The 14,791-nt window shown below is 47.2% G+C and overlaps 1 protein-coding gene across 5 annotated transcripts in view; it reads right to left on the reverse strand.

Moving 5' to 3' along the window:
* The window catches only part of CERS3 (ceramide synthase 3), a 300,147-nt gene that overhangs the window by 43,070 nt on the left and 242,286 nt on the right, over positions 1 to 14,791 (reverse strand). The window lies entirely within an intron of this gene.

Genomic DNA, 14,791 nt, shown 5'->3' on the forward strand with positions numbered 1-14,791 from the left:
TTGTATGTGATGGGACAACAATAAATTAAAATTGCAGCATAGGTATCTAGAGAGCCTCAATTGAAAAACAAATGGAAATTAAGGAAAATTAGATGTAGTATATAATGGGGAGATTCAAAGGTTTGAAAAGTCAGTTGGGAGTCTGTTTTTTCCTATCTAATAGACAGGAAAAAACAGACACCCAACCGACTTTTCAAACATTTGAATCTCCCCCCAAGAATGTCAAAAAAAATTTTTTTTTTTTAATATATATTATTCTGCAAATCAAGAAAGTTGCAACATGTTTAGACAACATAGTGGAGTGCTGCAATGGAGCATCATGTCTACTGTCTCTGCCTGCTGCAAAGGAAAGCTAAGTAAATCGGGCAGAATATCACAGGCTCCAGACTGCCCAACACATTTACACCTGAGGCGCCCCTCCTCCTTTTCCTAATCACCTCCACATGGCAGAGGAAACCCAACTGATGGAAAAGAGCAAATGTAGTTCCATTGTACAAAAGTGGAAGCATGGAAGAAGCAAGTAACTACAGACCAGTAAGCCTTACATCAGTAGTAGGGAAAGTAATGGAAAAACTATTAAAAGAAAGAGTAGTAGAATATCTTAAATCAAACAACTTACAGGATCCAAAACAGCATGGATTTACTGGTGGGAGATCATGCCAAACAAATCTTATTGACTTTTTTGACTCTGTGATGAAAATAATAGATCAAGGGGGAGCTGTAAATGTAGCATATCTAGACTTTAGTAAGGCATCTGACACTGTCCCACATCGCAGACTGCTAAATAAACTTGAAAGTGTGGGGGTGGATTATAGAATAGTTAAATGGATAAGAACCTGGTTGCAGGATAGGAAACAGATAGTTGTAGTAAATGGAGTGCAATCTATGGAGGGAAATGTTACCAGTGGAGTACCCCAGGGATCTGTACTCGGACCAGTTCTCTTTAATATCTTTGTTGGTGACATTGCAAATGGTATTGAAGGGAAAGTATGCCTTTTTGCAGATGATACAAACATATGCAACAGGGTAGACACACCAGGAGGGGTAAAACAAATGATTGATGACCTAGCTAGGCTTGAAAAATGGTCAAGAACATCGCAACTACAGTTTAATGCTAAAAAATGCAAAATTATGCACTTGGGTCTCAAAAACCCAAAGGCTAAATATAGTATCAAGGGTACTATAATGGAAACTACTGAGGAAGAAAGGGATTTAGGAGTCACTATTTCAAGTGACTTAAAGCCAGGAAAGCAATGCAACAAAGCAATGAGAAAGGCAAGTCAGATGCTTGGTTGCATAGGGAGAGGAATCAGTAGCAGGAAAAGAGAAGTAATAATGCCACTGTATAGGTCATTGGTGCGGCCTCATCTGGAATACTGTGTCCAGTTCTGGAGACCATATCTCCAGAAGGATATAAATACATTAGAGAGTGTACAAAGACGGGCAACTAAAATGGTGCATGGCCTACATCACAAAACTTACCCGGAAAGGCTAAAAGATCTTAACATGTATAGTATGGAGGAGAGAAGGGAAAGGGGAGACATGATAGAAACTTTCAAATATACCAAAGGTTTTAACAAAGTTCAGGAGGGAAACATTTTTCAAAGGAAGAGAAGTATTAGAATTCGAGGACATACACTGAAACTGGAGGGAGGCAGGTTCAGGGGAAATTTAAGGAAAAATTATTTCACAGAAAGGGTAGTGGATAAGTGGAATAGCCTCCCATCAGAGGTGGTAGAGGCTAAGACTGTAGAGCAATTTAAACATGCTTGGGATAGGCATCTGAATATCCTTACAAAGAATTAAGGTTCAAAAAGGGTTGCGATTACCTCAAGGATAAAAAAAAATAAGAATTTACTCACCGGAAATTCTATTTCTCGTAGTCCGTAGTGGATGCTGGGAACTCCGTAAGGACCATGGGGAATAGCGGGCTCCGAAGGAGACTGGGCACTCTAAGAAAGAATTAGGACTACCTGGTGTGCACTGGCTCCTCCCTCTATGCCCCTCCTCCAGACCTCAGTTAGGGAAACTGTGCCCGGAAGAGCTGACACAATAAGGAAAGGATTTGGAATCCCGGGTAAGACTCATACCAGCCACACCGTACAACTCGTGATACTATACCCAGTGAACAGTATGAACAACAACTGAGCCTCTCGAATAGATGGCTCCAAACAATAACCCTGTATTAGGCAATAACTATATACAAGTATTGCAGACAATCTGCACTTGGGATGGGCGCCCAGCATCCACTACGGACTACGAGAAATAGAATTACCGGTGAGTAAATTCTTATTTTCTCTGACGTCCTAGTGGATGCTGGGAACTCCGTAAGGACCATGGGGATTATACCAAAGCTCCCAAACGGGCGGGAGAGTGCGGATGACTGCAGCACCGAATGAGCAAACTCAAGGTCCTCCTCAGCCAGGGTATCAAACTTGTAGAATTTTGCAAACGTGTTTGAACCCGACCAAGTAGCAGCTCGGCAAAGTTGTAAAGCAGAGACCCCTCGAGCAGCCGCCCAAGAAGAGCCCACCTTCCTCGTGGAATGGGCTTTTACAGATTTAGGCTGCGGCAGTCCAGCCGCCGAATGTGCAAGTTGAATCGTGCTACAGATCCAGCGAGCAATAGTCTGCTTTGAAGCAGGAGCACCCAGCTTGTTGGGTGCATACAGGATAAATAGCGAGTCAGTTTTTCTGACTCTAGCCGTCCTGGAAACATATATTTTCAGGGCCCTGACTACGTCCAGCAACTTGGAATCCTCCAAGTCCCGAGTAGCCGCAGGCACCACAATAGGTTGGTTCACATGAAAAGCTGATACCACCTTAGGAAGGAATTGGGAACGAGTCCTCAATTCCGCCCTATCCATATGAAAAATCAGATAAGGGCTTTTACATGACAAAGCCCCCAATTCTGATACACGCCTGGCCAAGGCCAACAGCATGACCACCTTCCACGTGAGGAACTTTATCTCCACGGTTTTAAGTGGCTCAAACCAATGCGACTTTAGGAAATCCAACACCACGTTGAGATCCCAAGGTGCCACTGGGGGCACAAAAGGGGGCTGAATATGCAGCACTCCCTTTACAAAAGTCTGAACTTCAGGCAGTGAAGCCAGTTCTTTTTGGAAGAAAATCGACAGAGCCGAAATCTGGACCTTAATGGAACCCAATTTTAGGCCCATAGTCACCCCTGACTGTAGGAAGTGCAGAAATCGACCTAGTTGAAATTCCTCCGTTGGGGCCTTCCTGGCCTCACACCAAGCAACATATTTCCGCCATATGCGGTGATAATGTTTTGCGGTCACATCTTTCCTAGCTTTAATCAGTGTAGGAATTACTTCCTCCGGAATGCCCTTTTCTTTTAGGATCCGGTGTTCAACCGCCATGCCGTCAAACGCAGCCGCGGTAAGTCTTGGAACAGACAGGGCCCCTGCTGCAGCAGGTCCTGTCTGAGCGGCAGAGGCCATGGGTCCTCCGAGATCATTTCTTGAAGTTCTGGGTACCAAGCTCTTCTTGGCCAATCCGGAACCACGAGTATAGTTCTTACTCCTCTCCTTCTTATTATTCTCAGTACCTTGGGTATGAGAGGCAGAGGAGGGAACACGTAAACCGACTGGTACACCCACGGTGTCACTAGAGCGTCCACAGCTATCGCCTGAGGGTCCCTTGACCTGGCGCAATATCTTTTTAGTTTTTTGTTGAGGCATGACGCCATCATGTCCACCTGTGGCCTTTCCCAACGGTTTACAATCATTTTGAAGACTTCTGGATGAAGTCCCCACTCTCCCGGGTGGAAGTCGTGTCTGCTGAGGAAGTCTGCTTCCCAGTTGTCCACTCCCGGAATGAACACTGCTGACAGTGCTATCACGTGATTTTCCGCCCATCGGAGAATCCTTGTGGCTTCTGCCATCGCCAACCTGCTTCTTGTGCCGCCCTGTCGGTTTACATGGGCTACCGCCGTGATGTTGTCTGACTGGATCAGCACCGGCTGGTGTTGAAGCAGGGGTCTTGCCTGACTTAGGGCATTGTAAATGACCCTTAGTTCCAGAATATTTATGTGTAGGGAAGTCTCCTGGCTTGACCATAGTCCTTGGAAGTTTCTTCCCTGTGTGACTGCCCCCCAGCCTCGAAGGCTGGCATCCGTGGTCACCAGGACCCAGTCCTGTATGCCAAATCTGCGGCCCTCTAGAAGATGAGCACTCTGCAGCCACCACAGCAGAGACACCCTGGTCCTTGGAGACAGGGTTATCAGCCGATGCATCTGAAGATGCGATCCGGACCACTTGTCCAACAGATCCCACTGAAAGATCCTTGCATGGAACCTGCCAAATGGAATTGCTTCGTAGGAAGCTACCATCTTTCCCAGGACTCGCGTGCAGTGATGCACCGACACCTGTTTTGGCTTCAGGAGGTCTCCGACTAGAGATGACAACTCCTTGGCTTTCTCCTCCGGGAGAAACACTTTTTTCTGGTCTGTGTCCAGAACCATCCCCAGGAACAGTAGGCACGTTGTAGGAACCAGCTGCGACTTTGGAATATTCAGAATCCAGCCGTGCTGTTGTAGCACTTCCCGAGATAGTGCTACGCCGACCAACAACTGCTCCCTGGACCTCGCCTTTATAAGGAGATCGTCCAAGTACGGGATAATTAAAACTCCCTTTTTCTGAAGGAGTATCATCATTTCGGCCATTACCTTGGTAAATACCCTCGGTGCCGTGGACAGACCAAACGGCAACGTCTGGAATTGGTAATGACAGTCCTGTACCACAAATCTGAGGTACTCCTGGTGAGGAGGGTAAATGGGGACATGCAGGTAAGCATCCTTGATGTCCAGTGATACCATGTAATCCCCTTCGTCCAGGCTTGCAATAACCGCCCTGAGCGATTCCATTTTGAACTTGAACCTTCTTATATAAGTGTTCATGGATTTCAAATTTAAAATGGGTCTCACTGAACCGTCCGGTTTCGGTACCACAAACATTGTGGAATAGTAACCCCGTCCTTGTTGAAGGAGGGGTACCTTGATTATCACCTGCTGAGAATACAGCTTGTGAATTGCCTCCAGCACTGCCTCCCTGTCTGGGGGAGCCGTTGGCAAGGCTGATTTGAGGAAACGGCGAGGGGGAGACGTCTCGAATTCCAGCTTGTAGCCCCGAGATACCACTTGTAGAATCCAGGGATCCACCCGTGAGCGAGCCCACTGGTCGCTGAAGTTCCGGAGACGGGCCCCCACCGCACCTGGCTCCGCCTGTGGAGCCCCAGCGTCATGCGGTGGACTTAGAGGAAGCGGGAGAGGACTTTTGTTCTTGGGAAGTGGCTGTATGGTGCAGCTTTTTCCCTCTACCTCTGCCTCTGGGCAGAAAGGACGCGCCTTTAACCCGCTTGCCTTTCTGGGGCCGAAAGGACTGTACCTGATAATACGGTGCTCTCTTTGGCTGTGAGGGAACATGGGGTAAAAATGTCGACATCCCAGCTGTTGCTGTGGAAACGAGGTCCGAGAGACCGTCCCCAAACAATTCCTCACCTTTGTAAGGCAAAACCTCCATGTGCCTTTTAGAATCTGCATCACCTGTCCACTGCCGAGTCCACAAGCCTCTCCTGGCAGAAATGGACATTGCATTAATTCTAGATGCCAGCCGGCAAATATCCCTCTGTGCATCTCTCATGTATAAGACTGCGTCTTTAATATGCTCTATGGTTAGCAATATAGTGTCCCTGTCGAGGGTATCAATGTTATCAGACAGGGAATCTGACCACGCAGCAGCAGCACTGCACATCCATGCTGAAGCAATAGCAGGTCTCAGTATAATACCCGAGTGTGTATACACAGACTTCAGGATAGCCTCCTGCTTTCTATCCGCAGGCTCCTTTAAGGCGGCCGTATCCTGAGACGGTAGTGCCACCTTCTTTGACAAGCGTGTGAGCGCTTTATCCACCCTAGGGGATGTCTCCCAACATATCCTGTCCTCTGGCGGGAAAGGGTACGCCATTAGCAACTTTTTAGAAATCACTAATTTCTTATCGGGGGAAGCCCACGCTTCTTCACACACTTCATTCAACTCATCAGATGGGGGAAAAACCACTGGTTGCTTTTTCTCCCCAAACATAATACCCTTTTTTGTGGCACCTGGGTTAATGTCAGAAATGTGCAACACATTTTTCATTGCCGTAATCATGTAACGGGTGGCTCTGTTGGAATGTGCACTAGTCTCATCGTCGTCGACACTGGAGTCAGTATCCGTGTCGACATCTGTGTCAGCCATCTGAGGTAGTGGGCGTTTTTGAGCCCCTGATGGCTTTTGAGACGCCTGGGCAGGCACGGGCTGAGAAGCCGGCTGTCCCACATCTGCTATGTCGTCAAACCTTTTATGTAAGGAGTTGACACTGTCGCGTAATTCCTTCCACATATCCATCCACTCAGGTGTCGACCCCGCAGGGGGTGACATCACATTTATCGGCACCTGCTCCGCCTCCACATAAGCCTCCTCATCAAACATGTCGACACAGCCGTACCGACACACCGCACACACACAGGGAATGCTCTGACTGAGGACAGGACCCCACAAAGTCCATTGGGGAGACAGAGAGAGAGTATGCCAGCACACACCACAGCGCTATATAATGCAGGGAGTTACACTACACAAGTGATTTACCCTATAGCCGCTATATATATAGTATTTGCGCCTAAATTTAGTGCCCCCCCCCCCCTCTCTTTTTTACCCTATTGAGCCTGGAAACTGCAGGGGAGAGCCTGGGGAGCGTCCTTCCAGCGGAGCTGTGAGAGGAAATGGCGCCAGTGTGCTGAGGGAGATAGCCCCGCCCCTTTTTCGGCTGACTTCTCCCGCTTTTATAATAATAATGTGGCAGGGGTATTTTACACATATATAGCTTCTTAGGCTATATTATGTGTGATTAGCCACTTTAAGGTACTCTAATTGCTGCCCAGGGCGCCCCCCCCCCAGCACCCATCAGTGACCGGAGTATGTGGTGTGCACAGGGAGCAATGGCGCACAGCTGCAGTGCTGTGCGCTATCTTAATGAAGACCGGAGTCTTCAGCCGCCGATTTCCGTGAAGATCTTCATGCTTCTGGCTCTGCAAGGGGGACGGCGGCGCGGCTCCGGGACCGGACGACCGAGGCTGGGCCTGTGTTCGATCCCTCTGGAACTAATGGTGTCCAGTAGCCTAGAAGCCCAAGCTAGCTGCAAGCAGGTAGGTTCGCTTCTCTCCCCTAAGTCCCTCGTTGCAGTGAGTCTGTTGCCAGCAGATCTCACTGAAAATAAAAAACCTAATAAATACTTTCTTTACTAGAAGCTCAGCCCCTAGTGTGCAACCAGCTCGAGCCGGGCACAGATTCAAACTGAGGTCTGGAGGAGGGGCATAGAGGGAGGAGCCAGTGCACACCAGGTAGTCCTAATTCTTTCTTAGAGTGCCCAGTCTCCTTCGGAGCCCGCTATTCCCCATGGTCCTTACGGAGTTCCCAGCATCCACTAGGACGTCAGAGAAATGGGCAGACTAGATGGGCCAAGTGGTTCTTATCTGCCGTCAAATTCTATGTTTCTATGTCTCACCTTGCTTTCTCAATCAGGGAGCCCAGCCCATACTTGCCTACCTGACCCTCTCCATGAGGGAGAAAATGCTCTGTTCCTGGACTTTCCTGGTAATGTATGATTGCCATCACCTGTGGTGAGCTAGTTAATTGATAAGAAAGGTGTTTCACCACAGGTGATGGCAATCATACATTACCAGGAAAGTCCAGGAACAGAGCATTTTCTCCCTCATGGAGAGGGTCAGGTAGGCAAGTATGGCCCAGCCTCTCTTATGGACTATACTACACCAGACTCAAGGCGCAGCAAGTTGCAAGAGTGCATTACTACCATTTCACCATAGCACTGGATAGAATCAATAAGGTCGCTATGTTCTCATTCACACGTTCTACAGCGCTGTATACTTAAGGAACCAAATAAAGCAATATACATACACATAAGGTTGAAGAGGACCCTAATTGCCATGTTCACAGCTGACAATAATAAAGATTACAGTAGTTTTCCACTCTTCAGGTCTAATGGCTTATTAATTGCACTATGTAGGCAGCCAAATTTATAATTTCCATGGTAACAAAATTGCCATTTGCACCTCAACATGCAGCTTCTCTTCTGCCCTGTTATGTGTTTTACGATCTAGCCGGAAATCCGGAATGAAAGGAAACCCAGAAGTCTTCTCACACTTCGTATGTTTTTGATATGGGAGCTTTAAGCCTGTGACTTGTGCCAGGAGGGAAATGTCTAACTCTTGATGAAAGATTACCAGTGCCAGTAGAGGAAGAGAAAATATGACAAGTACTAATCAAGATCCTGGTTCCAATGTACCCATGGTCATTAAACATGAAGTAGCCTCAACATAAAAGAAAACTAAATTGGGCAGAATAAAAATCTGGTAGTATCCTCTCTTGTGTTTCTATTCCTAAGGTGGATACCCCTATTACCAATTGGCAGACAATTATGGCCCTGAGGTATTAGGATTCCCCAAACACATTGAGAAATCAGGAAACATCTCTGAAGGCTCATCTAGTCACATTACATTATACACAGAGACTTTATTGTATATCAAGTAAAATGTGTTTGCATATGGCCAAACTGATCCATTACTGCACAGTTGGGCATATGTGGGATGGACTGTAGTCAAAGCCGTATTATTTATCAGGTGCTAAAAGGGAGGGGTAATTCTGTGTAGGAAAAAAATAAGAATTTACTTACCGATAATTCTATTTCTCGTAGTCCGTAGTGGATGCTGGGACTCCATCAGGACCATGGGGAATAGCGGCTCCGCAGGAGACAGGGCACAAAAGTAAAAGCTTTAGGATCAGGTGGTGTGCACTGGCTCCTCCCCCTATGACCCTCCTCCAAGCCTCAGTTAGGATACTGTGCCCGGACGAGCGTACACAATAAGGAAGGATTTTGAATCCCGGGTAAGACTCATACCAGCCACACCAATCACACTGTACAACCTGTGATCTGAACCCAGTTAACAGCATGATAACAGCGGAGCCTCTGAAAAGATGGCTCACAACAATAATAACCCGATTTTTGTAACAATAACTATGTACAAGTATTGCAGACAATCCGCACTTGGGATGGGCGCCCAGCATCCACTACGGACTACGAGAAATAGAATTATCGGTAAGTAAATTCTTATTTTCTCTGACGTCCTAGTGGATGCTGGGACTCCGTCAGGACCATGGGGATTATACCAAAGCTCCCAAACGGGCGGGAGAGTGCGGATGACTCTGCAGCACCGAATGAGAGAACTCCAGGTCCTCCTCAGCCAGGGTATCAAATTTGTAGAATTTTGCAAACGTGTTTGCTCCTGACCAAGTAGCAGCTCGGCAAAGTTGTAAAGCCGAGACCCCTCGGGCAGCCGCCCAAGATGAGCCCACCTTCCTTGTGAAATGGGCATTTACATATTTTGGCTGTGGCAGGCCTGCCACAGAATGTGCAAGCTGAATTGTACTACACATCCAACCAGCAATCGTCTGCTTAGAAGCAAGAGCACCCAGTTTGTTGGGTGCATACAGGATAACAGCAAGTCAGTTTTCCTGACTCCAGCCGTCCTGGAAACCTATATTTTCAGGGCCCTGACAACATCTAGCAACTTGGAGTCCTCCAAGTCCCTAATAGCCGCAGGTACCACAATAAACTGGTTCAGGTGAAACGCTGACACCACCTTAGGGAGAAACTGGGGACGAGTCCGCAGCTCTGCCCTGTCCGAATGGACAATCAGATATGGGCTTTTGTGAGACAAAGCCACCAATTCTGACACTCGCCTGGCCGAGGCCAGGGCCAACCGCATGGTCACTTTTCATGTGAGATATTTCAAATCCACAGATTTGAGCGGTTTAAAATGTGATTTGAGGAATCGCAGAACTACGTTGAGATCCCACAGTGCCACTGGAGGCACAAAAGGGGGTTGTATATGCAGTACTCCCTTGACAAACTTCTGGACTTCAGGAAGTGAAGCCAATTCTTTCTGGAAGAAAATTGACAGGGCCGAAATTTGAACCTTAATGGACCCCAATTTGAGGCCCATAGACACTCCTGTTTGCAGGAAATGCAGGAATCGACCGAGTTGAAATTTCTTCGTGGGGCCTTCCTGGCCTCACACCACGCAACATATTTTCGCCACATGTGGTGATAATGTTGTGCGGTCACCTCCTTCCTGGCTTTGACCAGGGTAGGAATGACCTCTTCCGGAATGCCTTTTTCCCTTAGGATCCGGCGTTCCACCGCCATGCCGTCAAACGCAGCCGCGGTAAGTCTTGGAACAGACATGGTACTTGCTGAAGCAAGTCCCTTCTTAGCGGCAGAGGCCATGAGTCCTCTGTGAGCATTTCTTGAAGTTCCGGGTACCAAGTCCTTCTTGGCCAATCCGGAGCCACGAGTATAGTTCTTACTCCTCTACGTCTTATAATTCTCAGTACCTTGGGTATGAAGCAGAGGAGGGAACACATACACCGACTGGTACACCCACTGTGTTACCAGAACGTCCACAGCTATTGCCTGAGGGTCTCTTGACCTGGCGCAATACCTGTCCAGTTTTTTGTTCAGGCGGGACGCCATCATGTCCACCTTTGGTCTTTCCCAACGGTTCACAATCATGTGGAAGACTTCCCGATGAAGTCCCCACTCTCCCGGGTGGAGGTCATGCCTGCTGAGGAATTCTGCTTCCCAGTTGTCCACTCCCGGAATGAACACTGCTGACAGTGCTATCCCATGATTTTCCGCCCAGCGAAGAATCTTTGCAGCTTCTGCCATTTCCCTCCTGCTTCTTGTGCCGCCCTGTCTGTTTACGTGGGCGACTGCCGTGATGTTGTCCCACTGGATCAATACCGGCTGACCTTGAAGCAGAGGTCTTGCTAAGCTTAGAGCATTGTTTTATGTGGAGAGAAGTCTCCAGACTTGATCACACTCCCTGGAAATTTTTTCCCTGTGTGACTGCTCCCCAGCCTCTCCGGCTGGCATCCGTGGTCACCAGGACCCAGTCCTGAATGCCGAATCTGCGGCCCTTTAGTAGATGAGCACTCTGCAGCCACCGCAGAAGAAACACCCTTGTCCTTGGAGACAGGGTTATCCGCTGATGCATCTGAAGATGCGATCCGGACCATTTTTCCAGCAGATCCCACTGAAAAGTTCTTGCGTGAAATCTGCCGAATGGAATCGCTTCGTAAGAAGCCACCATTTTTCCCAGGACCCTTGTGCAATGATGCACTGACACTTTTCCTGGTTTTGGGAGGTTCCTGACTAGCTCGGATAACTCCCTTGCTTTCTTCTCCGGGAGAAACACCCTTTTCTGGACTGTGTCCAGAATCATCCCTAGGAACAGCAAATTGTCGTCGGAAACAGCTGAGGTTTTGGAATATTTAGAATCCACCCATGCTGTCGTAGAACTACTTGAGATAGTGCTACTCCGACCTCCAACTGTTCTCTGGACCTTGCCCTTATCAGGATATCGTCCATTTTCTTTGAAGAAGAATCATCATTTCGGCCATTACCTTGGTAAAGACCCGTGCCGTGGACAATCCGTGGACAATCCAACCGGCATCGTCTGAAACTGATAGTGACAGTTCTGTACCACGAACCTGAGGTACCCTTGGTGAGAAGGGCAAATTGGGACATGGAGGAAGCATCCCTGATGTCCCGGGACACCATATAGTCCCCTTCTTCCTGGTTCGCTATCACTGCTCTGAGTGACTCCATCTTGATTTGAACCTTTGTATGTAAGTGTTCAAATATTTCAGATTTAGAATAGGTCTCACCGAGCCGTCTGGCTTCAGTACCACAATATAGTGTGGAATAATACCCCTTTCCTTGTTGTAGGAGGAGTACTTTGATTATCACCTGCTGGGAATACAGCTTGTGAATTGTTTCCAATACTGCCTCCCTGTCGGAGGGAGACGTTGGTAAAGCAGACTTCAGGAACCTGCGAGGGGGAGACGTCTCGAATTTCCAATCTGTACCCCTGGGATACTACTTGTAGGATCCAGGGGTCCTGTACGGCCCCAGCGTCATGCTGAGGACTTGGCAGAAGCGGTGTAGGGCTTCTGTTCCTGGGAATGGGCTGCCTGCTGCAGTCTTCTTCCCTTTCCTCTATCCCTGGGCAGATATGACTGGCCTTTTGCCCGCTTGCCCTTATGGGGACGAAAGGACTGAGGCTGAAAAGACGGTGTCTTTTTCTGCTGAGATGTGACTTAGGGTAAAAAAGGTGGATTTTCCAGCTGTTGCCGTGGCCACCAGGTCCGATGGACCTACCCCAAATAACTCCTCCCCTTTATATGGCAATACTTCCATGTGCCGTTTGGAATCTGCATCACCAGACCACTGTCGTGTCCATAAACATCTTCTGGCAGATATGGACATCGCACTTACTCTTGATGCCAGAGTGCAAATATCTCTCTGTGCTCTATAGTCAATAAAATACTGTCCCTGTCAAGGGTATCAATATTTTCAGTCAGGGAATCCGACCAAGCCACCCCAGCGCTGCACATCCAGGCTGAGGCGATAGCTGGTCGCAGTATAACACCAGTATGTGTGTATATACTTTTTAGGATATTTTCCAGCCTCCTATCAGCTGGCTCCTTGAGGACGGCCGTATCTGGAGACGGTAACGCCACTTGTTTTGATAAGCGTGTGAGCGCCTTATCCACCCTAAGGGGTGTTTCCCAACGCGCCCTAACTTCTGGCGGGAAAGCCTAGAGTGAGATAAAATAGAGACGTTTTAAGCAATCAGCTTCTGTCATTTTTACAAAATAGTCTTTGAAATTACAAAAGCAGATAGGTTGGTTTGGGCTTTCTCTCTCCCCAAGGCTCGTCATATCGCCACTATGGTCTGGCTGTCTAATAGACGACCACTGGAGGTTTTGCACTAAGTTCTTCTACCATTATGAAGGTCAGAGTGTAAATAATCAGGATTTCTAATAAAAACAAGGAGTTTCTGGAATGAGCTAAACATAGCATTCTGCAGGAAAAAATAAAATCCTGTCATTAAAGGACAATTCACTCATTAAGGTTCAACACCAAACAGATGGACACAAGCTAATTCAAGTAGCATTTAATAAACAGAGACCTCAAACCTCATGCAATTTGAGGTCAGGTTTGGAGTCATTTGGGCAGAAAACTATCATCCATTCATCAATCTGTCAAGTAATTTTTATTAAAGTTTTCTTATTGGGATACAACATTGTGCATGAACCATTTCTTTATTGGACTCTATAAGCATAAACATTAAATTTTCTATCAACATACAAAATGAAGATACAAACTCTTCTCATCTGATACATTAAAGGGGGTATCCAATTACCCACGGTAATTTACCGCAGGTAATTATATCCGTGAGGGCTATCCAATTAGCCATAATAAGCTGGGGAGAGCTGCGACTTATCGGGGATTTTGGTTCACCTGCCCCAGGCAGGCAAAACAAAATACCCGAAAGAAGCTCCGTTTTCGTGCAAAAACGGGGCTGCAACCACAAAAATCACACAACTTTCATAAAACCTGGGTGTTTTTGTGAGAATTTTTTTTTTTAAATTATAGGTGATCCTAATTGCATAGACTGTACAAATATATCAGTGAAACATTGGGAAAAACTGTGGAAAAACTGACTTTCACACCAAATGTTTTATCGTATTAAATGGATTACCCACCTAAGTGATTTTCCATCAAGACAGAGGTGTCCTTTATTCCTAAAAAATATGATCTATTTCCAAATAACTAGGAAACATTCCCATAATTTTAATTCCCCATGGAGCATTCGTAGCACAGGTGATGTGGTTATAAGGGTATGTTGTCAGCATACCGCTCGTCAGGATCCTGGCTGTCACAATACAGACACCGGGATCCCGACTGGGTTACCATACCGCCGCTGGAATACCGGCGAGGTAGGCGATTCCCCCCTCTATGGGTGTCCACGACTCCCATAGAGGGATAATAGAACCTGTGGCGAGCAAGCCTGTAAGGGGTTTTGTTGCGCGAGCCCCCCCTGCAGGCATTCCACCGATGTCATAATGAAATTCGGCATCCCATCCAGCGGGATACCATACCGATCCCGGTTATAAGTCTAGAGATCCTCTCCTGCTAAACAGCAACACAACTAAATACAGGGACACAAACCTGCCTCCTCATCAAATACAGATGGCAGATCTCTTTGTTAACAGTTTCAGATCCCCTTGGGACACATCTCTACCAGGGCCGTCTCGCCTCATAGGCTTGTAATGCCAAGTTTATACCAAGTAAATTCCACTAAGCAGAAGAATGAAAGGATTGATCCATTGCAGTCTGTGGTTATCCTACTATTTTAGTAAAGGACAATTACGGTAAATAGGATGTAAATTTTTCTTTTAAACCCACCTGGATTGTAATTGGTGGAAGCAGGTCTGTACTAGAGATGAGCGGGTTCGGTTTCTTTGAATCCGAACCCGCACGAACTTCACTTTTTTTTTCACGGGTCCGAGCGACTCGGATCTTCCCGCCTTGCTCGGTTAACCCGAGCGCGCCCGAACGTCATCATGACGCTGTCGGATTCTCGCGAGACTCGGATTCTATATAAGGAGCCGCGCGTCGCCGCCATTTTCACACGTGCATTGAGATTGATAGGGAGAGGACGTGGCTGGCGTCCTCTCCATTAGAATAGATTAGAAGAGAGAGAGAGAGAGAGAGAGATTGTGCAGACAGAGTTTACCACAGTGACCAGTGCAGTTGTTGTTAAGTTAACTTTTATTTAATATATCCGTTCTCTGCTATAT

Source organism: Pseudophryne corroboree, chromosome 6, assembly GCF_028390025.1.
Source record: "Pseudophryne corroboree isolate aPseCor3 chromosome 6, aPseCor3.hap2, whole genome shotgun sequence".
Lineage (NCBI taxonomy): Eukaryota > Metazoa > Chordata > Amphibia > Anura > Myobatrachidae > Pseudophryne > Pseudophryne corroboree.